This window comes from Phycodurus eques, chromosome 8, assembly GCF_024500275.1.
Source record: "Phycodurus eques isolate BA_2022a chromosome 8, UOR_Pequ_1.1, whole genome shotgun sequence".
Classification (NCBI taxonomy): Eukaryota; Metazoa; Chordata; class Actinopteri; order Syngnathiformes; family Syngnathidae; genus Phycodurus; species Phycodurus eques.
Window position 1 is genome coordinate 19,606,798 of NC_084532.1, and position 15,566 is coordinate 19,622,363.

At 41.7% G+C, this 15,566-nt stretch overlaps 1 long non-coding RNA gene across 1 annotated transcript in view; it reads left to right on the plus strand.

Annotated features, from left to right (window-relative positions):
• LOC133406582 (uncharacterized) overlaps positions 1–15,566 on the plus strand; it is a 41,692-nt gene that overhangs the window by 23,331 nt on the left and 2,795 nt on the right. The window contains exons 3-4 of the long non-coding RNA XR_009769066.1: positions 1,329–2,383; positions 12,957–13,045. This is a non-coding gene — a long non-coding RNA (uncharacterized LOC133406582). The remainder of the gene's footprint in view (positions 1–1,328; positions 2,384–12,956; positions 13,046–15,566) is intronic.

Sequence of the window (15,566 nt, forward strand, 5' to 3'; positions counted from 1 at the left end):
GTTGTTTGTTAGAGTACAAAGGAAGCCCGGAGTCCCAAGATTTAAACCCTAAAACCCAGGACTTTGAGGCAAACGTGCTGTAAAATTACTTTAGTTGTGACCAACACGTGTAATATTGACTACCATATAGATTTCAATAACTAAAAGTAAAATTTTCAATAACAAACAGTTCTGTTACAATAAACTCTGTGATTATTTATTCTACCACAGTAAACCAACCTGACTAATGAACTTTTTTTTTTTTCAAAAGCAATATTGTAATGTGGATCTGATTGATTTGTGGTTTGGAGAAGTGAAAAAAGTTGAAATATAGTAGCATACAGCAAATGTCACAATTTTATTCCTGAAAGCATTGTTGTTTTTAAATGTATACTGCAAGGTGCCTTACGGTTTATCGATTCTGAGTGAGCAACCCTGAAGTCCGAGTTCACATGCTAACCACTAGGTCACAGTTGGAAAAGAATAAAACATGAAAAAATACATTTGTACATACTGCAATATGCATCGGAAGAACACCAGGGAATGTCGACTATAGCTTGAAGAGCGATTTCGCGGCTGGCCGTGCATTTGGTAGCTGGGCCTTCAGTGGTTAGTTACCTGAATTTCACCTCTTCGTGCCATCACTATCACATTGCAATTGTAGAAGCCACCAATACTATACAAAAACGCAATATAGCAGTATACAACTGTGCCATGTACATCATCTGAAGTAGTTCAGGACCAATATGTATCTAATAACAGGACATTTTAAACCATTACATAAAATGTCATGATGCAGTTTTGTTCTGTCCAACGACTCAGAGAACGAAAAAATGCACATGTTATTGTGGACCAGTTAGCTGGGCCTGTGAGGAGAATTTAGAATCTGAGCAAACAGTCCCATTGCTAATATAGTTGACATTATATTGCCCAGCACTACTGATTCTGAAGGCCCTGTGCAGATTAGACTAACATGGCTGATTCTGATCTGAATGGACAGTGGAGTCAAGAGAAACACCCACGAAATGAAGAGAATAGACACTTGGGAATAAATTATTAGAATTTCTTGGAACAAATATTAGAATTTAGTTTGTAAATGTAAGCCAGCGGTTCTGATCGTGTTTAGGCCAGTAGATAAGGCCTTGTTGGCCCTGATAGCTCACCACTGATGTGTTAAAAACCAAGAATTTTTTTTTAAGTGTCAGACCTCCACTCCCGGCGGTCTTTGCTCTTCGAGGTGAACCAGTTCAGGCTGCCAGCTGGGAGACGATGCCAGAATATTCACCCCTGAACTTTCGCTCAACTCCAGAAAAACGTACAATTTTTTTTCTTGTGTTTGTTTGCTGCAGAGAGATCAGGCAGAAGATGAAAAAGAAGAGGAGGAGGATCGAGAGAGTGGGTGGAAGGATGAAGATGGATGGATTTGCAGAAAGCGGCTGAACCCGGAGCAGGTGAACACAGCTGTGGATCTCCACGACGGGCCTCGCTGGCTGCCTTCCTCGCGGGAGCCCCCCGGCGGTTGCGTTCAGGGGTCCCGGCGAGCTGACAGGGGCCAGGCAGAGTGGGCAGGCGAGGGCCGGCCCAAGCCAAGAGAGATGCAGGTGAGGTGGGCGAGCCGAGGCGCCCGTCGCCGCCGGCGAGGAGCCGCCGCGTAGTCAAATCAATACGAAGGCTAGCAGAGGTTGGCCAGAACCGCCTGCGGGCCCTTCGGAGCCCTGGGACCGACCACCAGTTCCCACCGACATCTTTTTTTCCAGCTTCCACCAACAGTCCTGGTCCAGAGCCCTCACCCTTGCACCCGCCCCACACATGGATGTTTCGGTGTGAGCTTGGCCCGCAGGGAGTTTTTGCGGCTTGATAATCATTTCGCCACTGAGAGGTGGGACACAAGGGTGTAAAAAGAATAATCGAAGACGTGGGAAAAATAGTTTCTTCTTTATTCCATAAGGATTCACTGGGGGGGGGGGGGGGGGGGGGGTGAACAGGACGCTCCATCCAAGCCCAATATACCTTCATCTCACGGGCGCACATGAAAGGACAACTTCTTCTCCAATCTGCTATATTTTTTTTATTGCTTTATATTTCCTGAGCCGCACTAAGAGCAGTTGCTTCAGAGGATATGGGAGTGCAGTATTGATCAGAAGGTGGAGCGGAGGAAAAAATGAGGGCTTTCACGGCTTCCTCTTTCTCTACGTGTGAAAGCAGAAGTCCACTACTCACTACTAATGAATGGCCGCTAATGAGTCTACTTCTCCCTCCCTCATATAATAAGACTTACTCTTTTTTTTTTTTTTTATTTTTTTTAACCATAACAAATCCAAACGTGAAGACAAGTCATGACGGCGCGCACGGGACTAAAAGCATCATTCCTGAAGAGAGCTCAACGCAGAGTTCCTACTTTTTGGTGAGTACCTTAACATCGCATTACGGTGTTTAAATCGGCGTGTTTTTTTTTTTTTTTTACTTCAATCTGGATTGTCTTATGATAAGTAGCTTCTCCTAAGGATGCTCCCAAATAATTTTGGTGACACAGATGATGTCATAACTCTTGAAAAAAAAATATTTGGTGATGGTTGAAAAAAAACTAACTACCACTGTCAATAAATTATTACAATAATGTGTGCTCTGTGTAACCAGTGTAACCTCGTTTCAATCTGGATCTAATCCATTTTTTTAATTTATCTATTGGGATCCTACAATTCAGGGGTGTCCAAAGTCCGAGCCAGGGTGCATTTGCAGCCTGCTGCATGTTTTTTTTAATTGCCCTGTTGCCTATTCTAATAACAAATTAAAAACATGGTCTGCATCACAAGGTTACAAGAAAAAGAAACATAATTGGAAGACCATACTAAGATTTAAAATGAGATGAAAATATTTTTTTTATTATAAGAACACACTTTTTTTTATTCAGAAATTATTCTTTGAACATTAAAAAAAGTTTAATGAAAATGTGTCACAAGATTTTTCTTTAATTTGGGGGGAAAATGTTACAAGACAACACACAATGTTTTATTTAAAATGTTTTATAAAGGAGAATGTTACAAGATATCATGCATTTTTTTTAGTTTTAAAAAATAGATTAGATATCATACTAATAACGTTTTGCTTTGTCACTCATAACATCAAGTTTAGTAAACTGCTTAGCACAACGTTAGCCAAGTAACATGTTTGCATAAATCATTTTTAACTTGCTGTCACAATATCAACAAAGTATATGTGCATGCTAAAAAAATTGTTTTCCCCTTTGTGTCTGTGTAGATTATCAGGCATTCAGGTCACAGTAATCGGCAAAGGTTGAATTGAGGTGACCAGACTTTTGTTTGTTAAATTTGTTGTTTTTTTCTTGCCGTCTAAAAGCATTCAAAAATGATTTGTGCAATTATGCTATCAGGTTGCCGATATGTTGACCGAGAGTATATTGGATTGTTGTTTTGCATGTTTCACAAACATAAAATGACGTTAACCCCCCCCCCCTTCCATTTTTCTGTGTGGCCCTCGTGGAAAAAGTTTGGACGTCCCTGTCCTAGATTGTTTTCCCGTCCCTTGGGCAGGTGACAAAATCTTGAACCTTGGCAGAATTCTGCACTGTGAAACCATTGTCACTGTGTGATCATTTCCAAATTAGCGTATAAAAGCAAGAGTAGCTCCCCTCATAGATGCCGCGCTGCCGTTTTTGTTATTATTGTGATAACTTACTAAAGCACAACTCCTCCCTACCAGTCTCCTGGCACACGGACTGGCGCCTTGTTTTTTTCTTTCGTACCACCTCCGCCTGGCAGCAGCGTCGGCGCTTACAAAATGGCCGATCGCTATCTGCCAGCTGTCTTGCTCGGCCAAGATGGCGCTCGGGTGGTCTCTTCCAGTGCCCGCTGTTTGCCATCTGCCCTCCGATCATTAACGGCTATGCAAATACGCCGTAATTGCATTTGCATGCGCTCCCTCCGTGCCTCTTCCTCGCTCTTTTTTCGGCTGTAAATAAAAGCGCTTAAATAAAAGCCGAATAAAAAAAATGCCCGACTGCTGATTGAATAAACTGCGGGGACAATTAGCGGGTGAATGTCGCCTGCGTGGCCAGCGTCTTTGCATTTTAAGCTCACCTCATTACCTATGTAAATGCCCTTTTCTGCCTTTGGAAGGGAGTCGCGCTCTCGCGCCCGCCATTTTTTTGAGGCGCCGCCGTTGTTGCCGCATTGTGCCATATGTGACATCTGTGCCGGGCTTCATGCCTCCGCTGACAGACGCACTGTAAAGGAAAAAAGCGGCCAATACATAATAACCTCATTAGCATGCTCGCCACTCGCTGCTATAGGCCCTAGTGTGCTGCTGTGCCGTGGGACCCTGCGGTGTACACCCTTCTCACAGCACTCAGCATGCAACATTGTGTTAACACCCCACCCCACACCCCCCGCCAACCCACCCTCATACACGCACTCATACACACACAATGCAGCGCTTTATTACGCCTTGTCAAAGCGCGGGGGGATCAGGGCTATCCGTGCACAAGCAGCGGGATGCAGACTGCTGTCGCTGCTATAGTCTTAAAAACGTGCTGGTGTACCCCCTCGCTCGGCGCTTTTGTGTCCGTGTTTATGTTTGTGTGCGATTGGCCGTCTCATGGCGAGCCCCTCAGGTATTTGTGGTCGTTTTCACCTGTCAGGGCTAATTAACAGAGGGACCCTCTCTCTTGGTGCACGCACTCCCTGGAAGTAGGCCATTATCCCCTTGGAAGACACCGCTTGCCTGCTGTCTGCTTGGAGAAGCAGCATCACAACACACAGCAGTCTGCTACCGTGACAAATTAGTATGACTCTATGCAAAACAAAAATATAAACAAAGTACAGTGGAACCTTGACTTAAGAAAGGCCCAATTTAGGATTTTTTATTTTTTTGTGTTTAATTCTGAGCCGTTGCTTGGTTGACTTTTTACTTTGTGTTGCAAGGCCAAATTTGAGTTCGGATACGCCACCGCTGGAGTGAATCAGCCGCAGTCACCCATGCACTTTCCGGTGTTCACTAAATGGGACAAACAGTCAAACACATTAATACAAAATGAGAACATTCACAAGGAGCATGGAGCAGACGCTCACACTGAACTAACCGCGTGGTCAATGGCCAACCTGAGTGACTCCAACTTCTGACGTCACTCACTAGACAACCTCCCACAAAGGCACACATCAACAAATGAATACGACACATCTCCCTTAATTTCAGTTTTTAATACCAGTTTATTTCTTTAGGTTCTCCTTTAGTTTGTTTTGCTATGCTTTTCAATGTATATTTTACACTATAGAGCTATTTTCTTTATTAAAAAATATTAGGTATTAGGATTAATGGCATTTCATTTCATTTCATTGGGGAAAATGAATATGTACGAAATGAAACATCAGTCAAGGTGCCACTCTAGTTGTAAAATTACGTGTTATGTTTTCACCTATAAATAGTATGGTGTGAAAGTCTTAAGTGGGGTTAAAACATTAAGAATTTTTATCATCTTAACCAATGTTGAAAACATGAGAGCAAATAGACAAAGATTTAGCTGCTGAGCCCCGTTCCAAATCTGTTGCTAACCAAAACAGCAGCACCTAAGCGCATAAACAGTCTCTCAGATGACTGAAGTACAAAGATTTACCAGAAGTTCCCTGCTATTAAAGATGATCTTACGTTACGTGGAGGCGGCGTCTTTCACGATTTTACAGTAGACTCTGTCATGTGGTTGCTCCTCACTGATGTATTTTAAACTCCATTTTCACTTGACTTGAATTGTTAAATGGAAAAAAGTCATTGTGACAAATTCGTACAATGATCCTTCTCTTTCTGTTGTTACATACAGCAGTTGTCACTTCGTAATGAGCATTAGCGCCCCCTCCAGGACTGGAGTATAAAATTACTGGCCGTGATTTCTGATAAATGGTGTTTTTTTAAAAAATTGTCTTTATTTATTGAAACATTTTTTTGCTGTTTGTTTTGTCCAGCGCAATCATCGGGTTGAAACATGTATCGTAAGTCTTGACAAGCGTACATTAATCTTGCATGCCTCTTATCCCTCATTAGCATATTAACAATGACAGTGCCATATGTTTTAACAGCAGCAGAATGAACATAACACACCACCAGGTTTGCTTGTTGGCTGCTTTAACCTCGCACACACACACGTACACGCACACTGTACAAAGACTAATTCTAATCCATTGACTGTTTGCATTCACACTTACTTAAAGGAAATAAAGAAAACACTCCACACCCCACCGTCTCCTGCAGAAAGCTTTTATGCTAATGAAGACTTGTGCTGGTGAGCATTTCGGTTGCAGTGTGCAGCCGTGCTTGTTTCAGGTGGTCCACACAAGGCAGGAGTATATATAGCGTGATTTCATGTGGAAAGTCAAATACAGATTTATTAATGTTAAAAGCATTTGTTCCCATAGGAAATAATGGAAATTGAAATAATTCCGGTGTCTTAATTTTCACAATCATGAAACCGTTTTTAACTGTACAGGCAGTGTTTTATGAAACATGTTAACATTCTTAACTTATCATACAAGTGTACAAAAAGTATACAATAGTAATAATAATCATAATAATAATAATAAACTTCAAACAAACTGTACACTCCACCACAAGTCGACTTGCATAAACGCAGTTCACCTCAGTGTATGTTCCGTTCTTCTTTTGTTATTATACTGCGTTCCAAATTATTAGACAAATAATATTTTTATCCTAATTAGGGAATACAAATGACAGTCGGCATAATTTTCCAGTCATCAGCCGTCAGAATATAATTGAAATGTTTTTGAACAAACCTCCCAATGGTGATAGTATATATATATTTTAAATAGAATACTTAAAATGTTCTTTTCCAAATTGTTACGCACAACAGAGTTTTAAGACATTTGACAGGTTTTACAGAACTGAAAATTGTCATTTATTTCATTTACAGCGTTTGGAGGTCATATTTACTGGAATGAAAAGCTATTTTGATGAAAAACTTCATAAGTCAAGTTACATTTTGACATAGGACCCCTGATTAATTGCAACTTCACAATCCTTACTGACATTAAACTTGTGACTTTTTTGAAGAATTTATGTTTAAATGTCTTTAAATTGGTGCATTGTCATGCTTGAAGATGATTTTGTTGATGAACGCACGGTTCTTCTTTTTGGTACCATGGAAGAAAGTGGTCAGACTTTTTAAAGGTCATTTTCACACCTTCAGGGACCCTAAAGGGGTCAACAAACTATCTCCCCAGTCCTGTTTATATTCCTCCATGTTTTCTTTTTGTTTGCCTTGCCCAAGTTATCAATCAAGATCTGAAAGTCTTTCTTAAAATCACTCTGTCAACTTTGACAAGGTCCCAACACTTGGTATCATGAAGTGTTATTCAATTATAGTTATGTATCCTTTTACAAATGACAATTTTGAGAGTGGGTTTAGTTGTGCCTTACTCAGATTGCTTACTGCTTTTTATTTGCTTAGCTATTGATTTTGTCCGTGTGTGTGTGTGTGTCAGATTGATGTAATACTTGCTGAAAGCATTTACAGCCATCACTCAATTCCTACATGCCTGGTTCTACTTGCCTTGTCCTTCTTCTGACCAAGCAAAGGAGCGGCGACCGGTTCCTACTAAAAGACTTCATTTAATTGGAGTTGCACCTCTGTTTTTGGGCCCTATTTTCATGAGCTGCATAAATCTGACACGGCGGGCAGTACAACTAAGTACAGAACTAAGAGTGGGCGGGCTGCAACACTGGGTGCGTGTACCGCCAACTTCATTCACCGCCAATCAAAGCGGCTCCTCTCATTCCCTTTAAATGTGGCGCAGCGACAGTCTCGCATGGAGACATCTCTATGCAGAAGACGATGATGCGTAATCGCAGCAATCCATGCGTGAGTGGGGCATTGTCACTGCTCTTGGGAGCTGTGGCAACAGACAATGTGAGCAGGTACCCTGATTAAATACAAAATGAGCTGGCGATAACCGCTGGCTACTTAAATATATCCACGGACCCCATGTATCGATCCCCACCCCTTACAGCTTCTGATTACAGACTCTAGGAAGGAAGTTAGTGGGTTTTGGGCTTTGGGGGATGCATTGCTCCCAGTCAGTGATTATGTCATCGCAACAGGCTGCAAACGCTGCGCCTGGCCAGACAAGCACTGAGGGGCAGAATTATGGAGCCTCAATGGAATGGAAGCTGCATGAGGAGAAAAAAAAAGAAATGAAAATGGAGTAGTGCTGTATGTGTGATTAAGCTGCGGCCATGGCACTCAACACAGACCTGGGCCTAATGAAAATGTGCCCCCCAAGTATGATGAACAATGTGTATGAGTGCATACAGCCTGCATGGACACATCGCACTTAAGTAGGATTTTGTATTGAAAAGCTTCAGTTTCATTTTTTTATTGTATGGAAACATGCCGCGTCCCTTTTTATGAGTGCAAGGTACCATATTTGGTAACTATATGAACTTTTACCAGAATTGTGAAGAATTGGTAAAGCAGCATGTGGCTCATTGTCCAAGGTTATTGAACAACTATGTTACATTTTTTTTTACTATAAGTGTGACAGAAGTGGCTGTGTTAGTCAGATAACTTTGTATAATAGGGACAGTCTGAATTGCTAAAATATTCAAATAATTGACGCTCCCCTAAAATTGATTATAATTTCCTTTACACTATTAATAAGGATACTTTAAACCATGAGACCAAACACTTGGGAAGAATTTATGAATGCTAGACCACGAATATGCAATGATCTTTCTGTGTGTTCGTTCTTTACAAATTATTTTTTTCCTTCAGGGGTAAAACAACAAAGACTAATCTTGTTGTTGGTAAACCTTTATGACTGTAATATTGAAATTGCGACAATTTTTATGGCGTGGATTCATGTGATTTCTACCATCCAATAAGCAATCAAGTAATACTACCGGTAATAAAGAAAACTGACAAAACTTAATACAAATTAAAAATAAATAAACAAATTCTAATTAAATATAATAAAATAAAAGTACATTATTGCATGTTGTTAGTATGAAAAAAATAATGATAATGATTTTAAGACGTTAAAAATTTCTTATTTGTTATTTGTAATACTACAAGAATCTTTTGCGGTAAAGATTTTTAAATCTTCATGTTTTTCATGCTTTGCAAATATTTTATTTGGTGTGCATGCCATCAAATGAAACATGCGTTTAATTTTAACTGGTTATCTTATTGGTTAAATACCAAATTATGGACTCAAAGCGAGACAAAATGTAAATAAAATGAAAATAATTCTGTATTGCTAAAACTTTTCTGATTTGTTTCCGGCATTCCCTTTCCCTTCTTTGATAGTGAATTATTTATTATTATATATTATATAATATTATATCATTTCATTTCAGTTTCATTTGAAGGCGCTTGCACACAGATCCCACGTTGCTCCAGTTGAAACATTATATAGCTTTTTTAAAAAACTTTCTACTCAAGTTTTATGTTGTCTTATCATTAAGTACAAATGCACAATCTTTCTTTCAATTTTGACATTTAAAAAGATCATAAGATCAAAGATCTTTTAAATTGGTCAATTTAACAATATTGTGGCGGTTGTAGTGGTGTAAAATTGCACTGCATCATAGAGAGAGAGCTGTTTCAAATATTTTGGTTACCTCATTTTACAAATCATATTATTGCATAGACAAAATAGTGTTTAAGTGTCATTTAGCCAAGTAGAAAAGGTTTTTCGGTCCAAATGCCGAGACTTCATATCAGTCATCCAGCAAGCGTGGGAACGAGGTCCATGATGATGATGATGAAGGTGTATGCGTATGGGGAAGGAAGCTGCACTTATTATGCAGCTAGACAGCCCAGCTGCACTGACATCCATTCAGAAACAGGTTAGGAATGACCGGAGGGGTCAAGGTCAGGGGTGCGGCGGTGCACCAAGGGGAGATGTGTATCCGTGTGTGTGTCTGCATCCCCCTCAGCTGGCCGACCGTCTGTAAGCTGCCTCTGCGTTTGCTTATTTTATAAGCTGCTTCTTATTGCTTTGCTCCACGGACAACTTGACGCAAAAAGGGGGAAGCGGGGGAAGCAGGTGGGGGTGCACGCCACCCACCCTCTGGTGCGTCTCCAGCAGCCCAAATCGAGCCAGGAATCAGTCCTGCATCTCCGTGGCCCACCCTCCTGGTCAAATAAACGCCCTTGCAGCTCCATGGAGTGAAACCCAGGCAGACACTTTGACAGCCCCCCCCCCCCCCAGCAGCCCCAGCACCCCCCGTCTGTCTCAGTCTGCTGCCTCCTGTAATTTAACATGTCAGCTCAGGGTTCATCTCGTGTGCACCCCAAAGTAGGTAGCCGCGCACCTCTTAGCCTGACTGCAGCCGTGAGCGTTACATACGGCACTGTGTATGTGTCGTAAACTAGCGCTTTGTTTGGATTACATTTCGACAACAGTACATTTCCTCTAATATACGCCCGTAATCCATTCGAATGAATGAACGCTTCTCGCCAAACAGACATCTCCCTCTTACCAGCAGTGGAAAAAATGGGTAGAAACTGTAATTATCTCAGAACATACAGTAGACGCTATTGTTCAAACATGGACATGAAAGAGTTAATTGCTAACAAGCACCAGAGGTGGGAAAAGCACTCATAATAAATCAATCAAGATCTGTTTTACCACTTTGCATTTACATCTTTTAAGGTTGACTCGTCAGTAAAAGGTTGTCCGAAAAATAAATACTCACCAAAAAATTGACTTAAGTACAGTAACCAGGGATTTGCAATTTGTTAGCTCCCAAAGCGTTAAGTGTTCCTGCGCAGTGTTAAAGATAGTCTGAAATTGTGTTTTGTTTTTATCGATGTTGTATTTCGGATACTCAGTGGCAATGCGAGTTTAAATGGTTATGTTTCTCTGGATATACTTTTAAGTGATTGACTGTCAACCTGTCCAGGGTGTACTCTGCCTCCGCTTTTCGCCTGAAGTTAGCTGCAGACTCCAGCTCAATCGTGACGATGGCAAGTGATGTAAAGAATGGCTGAATGGGTGTGTCAGATAAAAGCTGAAAAACAAACTCACAAAATGTGAAAATACATGCTTTTCAATAACACAAATAGCGTATGTGCCTCATTATCAGGAGATCTGGGTCCCAAATCGTTTGTGTGCTTGTGTGGGTTTTCTCCGGGTATCGCTCCTTCATTTCAGACTCGAACTTGTCAATAGGTGTGAATGTGAGTGTGAGTGGTAGTTTGTCCGTATATGACCTGCAATTGGCCGGTGACCAGTTAGGCCTCTCGCCCAAAATCAGCTAGAATAGGCGCCATCTCTCCCGCATATTGAACAAATAGTTTACTGGTATTTAATACTCTATATTAAATTTCTAGCATTTTTTTCACACACCTTTTTTATACAAAAAAAAAAAATATATATATATATATATATATATATATATATATATATATATATATATATATATATATATATATACATACACACACAAATATATATAATATCCATCCATTTTCTGTGCCATTTATCCTCAGGCGGGTCGCGGGCGTGCTAGAGCCTATCCCAGCTGACTCTGGGCAAGAAGCGGGGTGCATGTATTGGTCCCCAGCCAATTGCAGGTTTATACACACGTATGTGTGGGTGTCTATAAGGAACTGGAAGGAAGGGACGTTGGGAGGACTACTGCTTCATTAGAAAGAAAGAAAGCGCTTTCCCTCATCACCTCAACACACGACGCCCCCTCTTTCTTCTCGTCATCGCCTGGAGGGAGGGTATGGGTGGAGTGGTCGTCCACCCGCACAAACGCTGCCCCCCTTTCGACACAACCCCACCTCCAGGCCTCCTCATCGTCTCGGTTCTTGCGTTGAGATCAAGCTTAGCGATGGCAGTTTGGTGACCACTCATTTTGTTCACACACCCCGCACCCACCCACTGCTTAAATCCCTATCAGCATGTCAACTTAAATGTCTGCCCAGCTGGGGTTGACACACATGCTTGCGCGTGCGCACGCACACACACACGCACACGCGCATACACTACCATCTTTTGCTCGCTCTGGGCTTTAGCCTTCTTCCCCGCTGACCCTTTCACACTGTCTTTTGCTCCTTCCCCTTCCTGCTGCCTCTTATGCACCCACTTGAGCACGGCCCGATTTTTTATTACGTCTCACACACACACACACACTCTATACATATAGACTGTATACTCTATATAAAGTTTTTTTTACCAACCAGCTTTCTTCAAACGCTACTGCGCACCCTCGGGCCTCGCCTCTTCCTCTCACCTTTACATCGCTGTGATTAAAAAGTTGCAGGAATCCGCCATCCTCTAAATTTATCAAGGCAACACCCCCGGGGTCACTTTATCTGCTAATAAAATCAGCAGCTGAAATATCTGGAGTATGAAATAAGCTGTCATATTTTTTTTAGGTTTTTTTTATTTTTGATGTGCTACGACGACAAAATATAGTGGGGAAAAGTGCCCTATTTAATCACTTTAAATCGTAAGGAAGTAATAATTGGCTCATTTTTTTACAGTTTTGAAATGTAAGCCATTGAAAGCCATTTATTTTCGACCTTTTTAAATATTTGGATAGTGCTTGTTTTATCCTATCCCTGCTCCTATCCCAGCTGACTTAGTTCAAGAGGCGGGGGGTACACCCTCAACTGGTCGCCAGTCAATCACATATAGGAGCCGTCGTTCGATTGTTTTGCTTTGACCTGCGTGCGAGCAAAAAATCAGAGATATGAGCATTGCATAGTGGCAGTGAACTCAACTCTCTTCACAACAGGCAGCAGGTTAGCAGCAGCATTTCTTCAAAAAAAAAGAGGCTTTAAGCTGTTTATTGTTATTCATTTGTTTATTATCTCAAACCAGTGTACAGCTAGCATGATTCTGAAGGTTTTAGTTTGAAGTCCAGTTACGCAGTTATCATGACGTCGAAAGACAAAGAGGCACACAGGCCCTTCATTTTTGCTCTTTTTTTCTCATCAGGCATGACGCGTACTGCACAGGGATGACGAGGGTGGGGTCCTCACAGTATGCACAATGCGAGACGAGAGAGGAACACAGACCACTTGGAGGTTTGTGCACACTTTTTCCTTAGTAGGTGTGCTTCTCTGATCATATGATTGCCCTGATACCGTTGTGCGCACGTGCACACACACACACACACACACACACACACACATACACACATGCGCACGCTCACACGGTTCTTTTCAGTTCATCTGTGCTGTTGTCAATTTGACTCTAGATGTGCAAGTTCATTGTTATTCATTTGACTGTCATCCTGCGAGACTTCCGCAATCAAGTATGTGTACGTGCGAGGAGATACTACTGATGTTGTTGTGCTCCAGCAGTTGTGTCGCGATGGTGGGAACAGATGTTCGGCCCTTATCTGTCAAAATTGTGGCCTTTATTTCGGAAGAAAATGTCTCAGGGTGAATTTAAAGTACCATATTTCCTCAAATCATCCACAAAAAAATAACTCTGTTGCTAACCTAACTCTGTTGCTAAACAAAACAGCAGGATGTACCACGGCACACGCTGTACCAATGTTTTTATTTGTCATACAATGTTATAAAAAAATATATTTTTATGGTTAATAATAATGAAAATGTGTTGTGGCAATATTAAATAATCATAAAGCTCTTTCTGTGTGAAGGGGTGGTAATATGGTAGTGTGACAATCCAATGGGGGGCCTCTGACGTTTAAGTCACGCTCACTTATGGTAAGCAGGGAAAATGGCCCAATTGAGCCTGAGTGTGATCTAATGATACATGTCTTTGGATCAGTGTGTCCGTTGTTTGGCCTCCAAACCGAATCAGCTTCTGAGTTGTTGTTGTGCCTGACAACACTATGGGGCTCATCCCAAGTCTCTTAATGGCAACGTTCCTAGCTCCTCTGGAAGTTGTTCTCATGGCACCATATTAAGGAGCATCTCAATTGTCTTAAATGCGCATCGAGGAGTGAAGATTGAGCATCCGAGGAGCTTCCACGGGCTACCTTCAATCGAGGGACGTCTGCGAATCCAAAATACAGGAAAAAGACAAAAGTAATGTCTTTTGTAAAGTGTGCCTGGCGGAATTTTTGTTTTTATGCTAACCACTACGGCCTCATGGCACCCAACCTCATAACAACTCTTGTTAAAACCTATCTAGTGTGTGTTATTACAAGTAAAATAAAATAAAAACATTTTTTTTAAAAAAAGGACAAATTCAGTTTATGAAGGAAAAGCTTATGCAGTTCGCGGTATCTTACGCTAACACAGTTAGGGCTAGCACAAGCTAACGCAACCCCCAACCCCATACACAAACACAAACAACAGAGAACAACTGACAGTCTTCATTACAGGAATATAGAATATCACCACAACTAAATATTTTTTTTTTATGCTCCACAACGCAGTTGTCACGTCACTAATGACAAAATCCCTTTGCCTAAATATTTTTCTACCTCTGTCCACAACTAACATTTAAGTGTATCATACCGCCATACCATCTTTTACGTTATTGACAGTGGGGTTATTTTTCACTCTCGAGTGTCACACCGTGGTCACAGCTTTCATTTTCAAACTCCTCGATTGTTTTTCACACCATGCCGCACCTTAAATCACACACGGTATGTGTCGCATACGCTGTTTGTGTATGTGAGTGTGTGTGTGTATACTTGATGTGTACTGTTACAGCTATTAAACTGTCTGACTGCATCAAGTGCATTCAACCATATATATATATATATATATATATATATATACACAGATGTGTAGAGTAGCGAAAATTTGTACTCAAGTAAGAGTAAAAAGTAGTGGGATTACATTCACACCAACATTTACATTAATGGTTCATTTACAGTCTTTAATGAACCCAACATGCAGACTACTAGACAGCCAGACTGCACTTGAGGTGGGGGGGGGGGGTTATTGGTAGGCCTTCCTCATGCCCCGCACCCAGACCTCAATAGGACATCAGGCAGAGAGTGTAGCCTGAATGGCTTCTTGAGACCCCTCCCGGGTCCTCTTGCTCCTACTCTGCCCCCCCGCCCCCCCCAAAAAAAATAAAGATGTGCCCCTAGCTTCTCAGACCCGTTGAGGGGGTCCCACCAGACATACATTACATCCAGCTAACCAACTTCCCTTGTGTCTCGCCATAATGTGTCCCGTCTCCCAATCTGCTGCCCCTAAACCCCCACCCCCTATGCCTTATCCCCCCCCCCACCCCCAAAGGATCCCCTCTCTTTAAATTCTGCATGTTACGCCCATTTCCTCTCCAGCGTCTCCTCACTTTGTATCTCTAAATCTCCAGCTCCCGCTTGGGCGGCCTCCTTTATATTCCCCACTTTGGCTCTCCATCTCCAGTCGCCTCGCTCCTCTCCTCTTATTCAACCAGGATATTGTTTACATCTGTCTCGCTAATCACCATCAGAGCCTCAGTAGACCTCACAGATGTTGTAATAATGCAGGGGGATTATCAGGTTTAACACTCGGGCTTATTTAGGGGAGTTTCCCCCTCCCTCTATGGTCTGCTCCTCTGGTGTTTGACCTCTTATTTCTGAGCTGGGATTCAGCAGTCTCACACTTCTCGGATTTGACTTTCCATCTA